This window comes from Ornithodoros turicata, chromosome 10 (genome assembly GCF_037126465.1).
Source record: "Ornithodoros turicata isolate Travis chromosome 10, ASM3712646v1, whole genome shotgun sequence".
In the NCBI taxonomy this organism is placed as follows: domain Eukaryota; kingdom Metazoa; phylum Arthropoda; class Arachnida; order Ixodida; family Argasidae; genus Ornithodoros; species Ornithodoros turicata.
Window position 1 is genome coordinate 10,894,311 of NC_088210.1, and position 5,873 is coordinate 10,900,183.

A 5,873-nucleotide genomic window follows, 5' to 3' on the forward strand; every position below is an offset into this window, starting at 1 on the left:
TGTTTTTTCCGAGATGTAACTTCTATTCGTGTTGTAAAGACATGACCTTGGTCGCTTTTAACCTCTAAATATACGTTACAGTGGTGTAACCTATAAGAAATCTCGAAATCTACGTCTATGCAGAAGTTACATGTTTCTAAAAGTTACAATAAAAGGTACGGGTTTAAGAGTGTAGGATGCAAGAAAGGAACATCTGTTACGTGATGAATCACTCTTTTCAGACACAAAACAATCTTTCAAGGTTTGCTTATAGTTGAGTCTTGAGTTTGATTATATATAAAAATCAAACTCAACTTCGGACAGTTGTGTTCGTTTTGTTGTGTCCTGGTAAGACAGCCGACCCGCATTCAATATACCACGCTGCCTCTATTCCACAAGACCGCGTGTATCTCGTGACAACCGTCATCTTCTTCATCACATTTCCTTGTCCTCTTTAACCCGGGCACAGCAGCTTTGATGTCTCGGAAAATAATTTCCAACGGCACGGAACGCAAGATGCCTTACTGGGTGTCGCGGCCTGGTACTGCTTTTGTTCAGCGGTAGGATATAATTTCTTTCTTGCTTCCAGATCTCGCCTCCAGGAGCTCTCTTTCTTGGGAGCTGTATCAGATGAGCACTCCGTTAAAGGTGACGTCTGCGAGGAATCCGGAATTCAATGTTAAAGTGATATCCACCCTGGAGATGCCTTCCAAGAAGACAACAGCGAGAAAGTTTCGAAAAATTCGTACGTGTTTTTTTTTATAAAACATAAAAAAAACACACATCGAATTCGAAACCAACTGCCAACTTCCGGTTGAACCGTCTCTTCCCTGCTTCGCCTCTTCCGGTGACGTAATTGGCATTGCCGGCGAGATTGCCCATCGCTCAGCTGACGGTGTCGCCAGGCTGGTTGCAATCCGATATCACCGAAAGCATGAACGCAGATGTTTCTAGCGACTGTTCGGAAGCAGACTTTCGAGTCCGCAGACCGCATTTTGTGACCTACAGCCTGTTTTCATAACCGACTCCAGTGACGTCGGTCCACACACTGTTGCCGGAATTCAAGCGCACTCTAAGAAAAAAAGGAGTAAAACGGGGAGTAATTGCAGCTTCTACTCCCCTAGTCTGCAATTACTCCCCATTTTGGTCCCCTAACACAACATTTAGTCCCGACATATACTCCCCAGGACTGCAAATTGTCACTAAACTTCGCGAATGGTCTCCTGAATGCAAAAGTCTACGTAAGTATGTGCCCTTGGTCAATTTGAAGGGCATAAGGCTGTATAACTCAGACAACGTAGCAATTTTCCAGCCACACAGAGTAAGAAACAGTTAGCGCATCTTTCTTCGCAAATTGTGCCCTAGTATGGCGCAAGATTTTATATCACTCGATTTATCACGGTTGACGGTTTGCTTCAAAGTATTTTCATGCGTGCGCACCAATTATGTACCTGGGACTCTTACAACAGCGCGTGAAATGCGGTCTTCACTCTGTGACATTCATTTGCTCCCGTGCATTTACTCCCGAAAGGGACTATTTTCTGTGGCAATGCAATTACTCCCCAAAAGGAGTAAAAGTACTCCTTTTTTTTCTTAGAGTGCGGGAGCGCGCAGAGGGCAGGAAAATCCGATTAAATTCATTTCCTAGTGTTTCCGACCGTTTCAAAACGAAATATTCCGGCTGAATGTATATTTCAGTTACCCACTATATTCCGATCGCTCTTTCAGTTCAACTGCTTGTCCGAACACCACCTCTATAAGGAAACACGAAGCAGCATTTCATATGGGTGGACCTCGATATTCCCGGTTACGAAATCGCCGATAAGGAAATTCTCGTTCTCGAAACAAGGAAAATCAAGGAAAAGGCTCGACTGCTGCGTAAGATGGTATATGCCGCGTTTAGAAACACGGTATTACTATTTAACCAGCCAAATTTACGGGTTTTCAAAGTCTGTCCAAGTCGTTTTAGCGAACGAAAGCCAAATTTTAGCGGCCGTTAGGCTTAGCGGGGCAGACACGACGGAACACCACGTCGGTTAGTTTATTATTAGGTTAGTCCAAGTTTAGTGTTTGCATCTCTCTGTCCAGGTCAGTCTAAGTTCGCTGTTGGCAGTTTCCCGCGTGCGACTGTGCATTTTATAGTCAAATAACGTTCATTTCCAGTAGTTCATTTTGCAGCGGGGATTTCGATCACTTCATTTCGAGGCACACCCTTTCAGATCGCTCAAAACCCGTCTACTTAGTTAGATCTCAGCTAGCTGAGCGACCGTGCAAAATATTTTCGCTGGACAGTGTCTCGTCACTGCGCAATTGAATTTATAAGCAGCATGACCTCGGAGGCGAGACCCCGTCCTGCCGCGGCGAGGAGGGTGGGAGTCTGGGAGATGAGCTCTCATTTACATTGAAAACTCGTGTCACCTGCTATACGGAACACGGCGCCACGCTGACCGACTATCGCTTCGGACGAGACACCTAATTGACACTCCCATCGTTTTCCACTGTCCTTGGGGATAATGTCAACCTCACTCGCTCTGGGGAGCGCATGCAAATCAAAGACCTCGCGCGCGCGTATACTGGAGGTCAGGTGAGCTCGTTCTTCTTGTGTATAAGAACGCGTACAATTCGCCGCGACCGGAAACAATAGAAAAAAGCGGAGAAGAAGAATAAAAAAAAGGAAAGGCAGAAGAGGATAAGCAAAAAGAAGGAGTAGATAAAGAAAGAGAAAACGAAAGAGGAAAAGAAACAGAAACAGAAGAAGATAGAGAGAAAGAAAAAGGAAGAAGGAGGAGACGGATAGTTAATGTAAACGCTGAAAAGGGAGTTTAATAACCCTGTCACACGGCAAACCGAACGGCATTCCCATCGAATGACAATCGCATCGAATGTAGGAAGGGAGTTGTCTCAGGACAGAAGCCGCCGATATTTCGAACAGAGACTGTTCTTCTTCTGGGCACCGTCCTCATCATTGGCATGGTATTTAAAGGGTTAGGTGTGACGTGTTTAAAGGTTCATGCGAATTGTGGGTCAACAGCCCGGAGGGAAGAAAGGGTCCGTACGGGCTTCTACGGCCGGAGTGAATGGCTGCTTTGTTAGAGTGTGGAGGGGATTATGTGAACGTAGTGATCTAGGCTACAGACCGGTTACAGAAAAATGGAAGGTTCACGAACACGTGGACGAAACGGGACAACAGGCAAGAATTGGCAAGCATAGCGAAAGATAAGGAGGTTAGTGGTTACGTGGGGAAAATTCCAGAAGGAGCAAAGGATTTTTTTAAAATATATATTTGTAATACAAAGTTGTGGCATGCAATAAAGAGAGCAGAAAGCAGTGGCCATGCAGAACATAACAGATGATAATGAAGGTAGAAGGAAAAAGCATATTTTATTTCACATTATTATTATCGCATCGAATGTCATTCGTTTGCCTTACGTCCAGCTACACGAAGAAACAGAATGTCATTCGCAAATGATGTCAGTGTCGATAATTAAGACACCAGGGCTGAACATACGAAGCATTATACAGGTACCGTATATTAGTTATAGTTTTATTTCTTTTGCTCGAAACTAGCGAAACATTCGATTATGTCACAAAATCGTTGCGTTTTCGACGACACTCAATTGGCTAAGTATCACACGCAAAGACAAGGAAGAAGCCTATCTGCACCGCACTAGCAACGTGGAGAATGGGAACGAGGGTACTTCTCCGAAAAACAGTGTTCAGCCTTTCTTCCTTCGTGTCAAAAGTGATCAAATCTGTGATAAAAGATTGGAGTACGACCTTTCATTCGTCTCTCATTTCTTGAAACGGTTTATCGTTGTTGTTTTTGCCTACCTCTCTCCTACCTTGCCTACACTCTTAAAAATGAACTTCACCTCATAGCACGCTCCTAGCCAACCATTATCTCGAATGATATTGTTATCTGCCATGATTTGTTGAAAACGGGGGCGTACGCCATTTCTGTGACACTTATGCTTTTCATAATTGTCCCAGAAAAGGCGTACGCCCCGTGTTTTCAACAAATCAGGGCAGATAACGATATCATTCGAGATAATGGTTGGCTAGGAGCGTGCTATGCGGTGAAGTTCATTTTTAAGAGTGTACCTCTCTACTGCGAGGGTACGCTGTCGGTGCGAATGGGAAAAGCGAATTAGTTCCCCAAACGCGTTCGTTGGGCGAATATCATTCGCATGTATTCCCATTTGATTTCACCGTGCGACACAAAACGAATGTCATTCAGTGCGAATACCATTAGCTGGGAACGACATTCAATTTGCCATGTGACAGGAGTATTAGGAAACCGTGTGCACCCTTCAATTCCTTATCCGTATCGCTATATCAGCCAATCAGCTATTGCTACGCTGATAGCTGATTGGCTGATAGCGTTACGGAAAAGGAATCAGGGGGCGCTCACGGTTTCCTAAAACTCCCTAATTATACAAGGACGTACACTCTTAAAAATGAACTTCACCGCATAGCACGCTCCTAGCCAACCATTATCTCGAATGATATCGTTATCTGCCCTGATTTGTTGAAAACGGGGGGCGTACGCCATTTCTGTGACACTTATGCTGTTCATAATTGTCACAGAAAAGGCGTACGCCCCCTGTTTTCAACGAATCAGGGCAGATAACGATATCATTCGAGATAATGGTTGGCTAGGAGCGTGCTATGCGGTGAAATTCATTTTTAAGAGTGTAGAACAGAGACACGGGACGACGCGCTATAGTTACAACTGTACACTCTTAGAAATGAACTTCACCACATAGCACGCTCCTAGTCAACCATCATCCCCAATGACAACGTTCTCGCCCCTGATTTGTTGAAAACGGGAGGAGGAGCCTATTTTGTGCCGTGCATAATGGCACAAAATAGGCTCCTCCTCCCGTTTTCAACAAATCTAGAGCGAGAACGTTGTCATTCGGGGTGATGGTTGGCTAGGAGCGTGCTATGTGGTGAAATTCATTTTCAAGAGTGTAGGTTTTATAACACCTTGAATTGAACGAACAAATATCGGAAAATCACTGAGGTAATGTACAAACCCGTCCCCTACCCACCGTCACGAGACCAAACCGGAACAGAGTTATCTTTGCTTGATTCCGGTTCTTTCCAGAAACGTTATCTCATTGGCACTTAACGCTAATGAAGGTTGGCTGATATATACATTCGATACGGCCCCGTGTATACAGTACGCTTCGATTATCTCTCTCGTGGTCTGAAGTTTTGATATGGCCACCACTTCCGTGTTATGAAAATTCGGGTGGCATATTCCCACAGTCTCTGGTATGGACAGTGAAATTCCCGGAAGGTGTCGATTTTTTGAGCTGCCGCATGTTCACGTAATCTCACATTGACGCACGCCTGGTATGTCCTACACTCTTAAAAATGAACTTCCCCGCATAGCACGCTCCTAGCCAACAGTCATCTCGAATGATATCGTTATCTTCCCTGATTTGTTGAAAATGAGAGGCGTACGCCTTTTCTGTGACACTTATGCTGTTCATAATTGTCACATAAAAGGCGTACGCCTCCCGTTTTCAACAAATCAGGGCAGATAACGATATCATTTGAGATGATTGTTGGCTAGGAGCGTGCTATGCGGGGAAGTTCATTTTTAAGAGTGTATAGACCGACGCCCGCATGAAGGCGGAAATCTGCGAACAGCACTCTGCTGACAATTCCTGTACTTCTTTATTTTATATTTTTTACATTCTGTGTTAGCGCCGCGAAGCAATTGTGGCTATGAGCGGCGTACAGATGTGGACAGATGGAGGGAGGACAGCAGGAAGGTGCGGGGGACATGCGTAGTACGCTTCATAGGCCCTCCCGAAATAATTACAGGGCACTATGTGACCTCTATATCACCGTTAACGGCGCCAAATGAACAAGCACGAAAC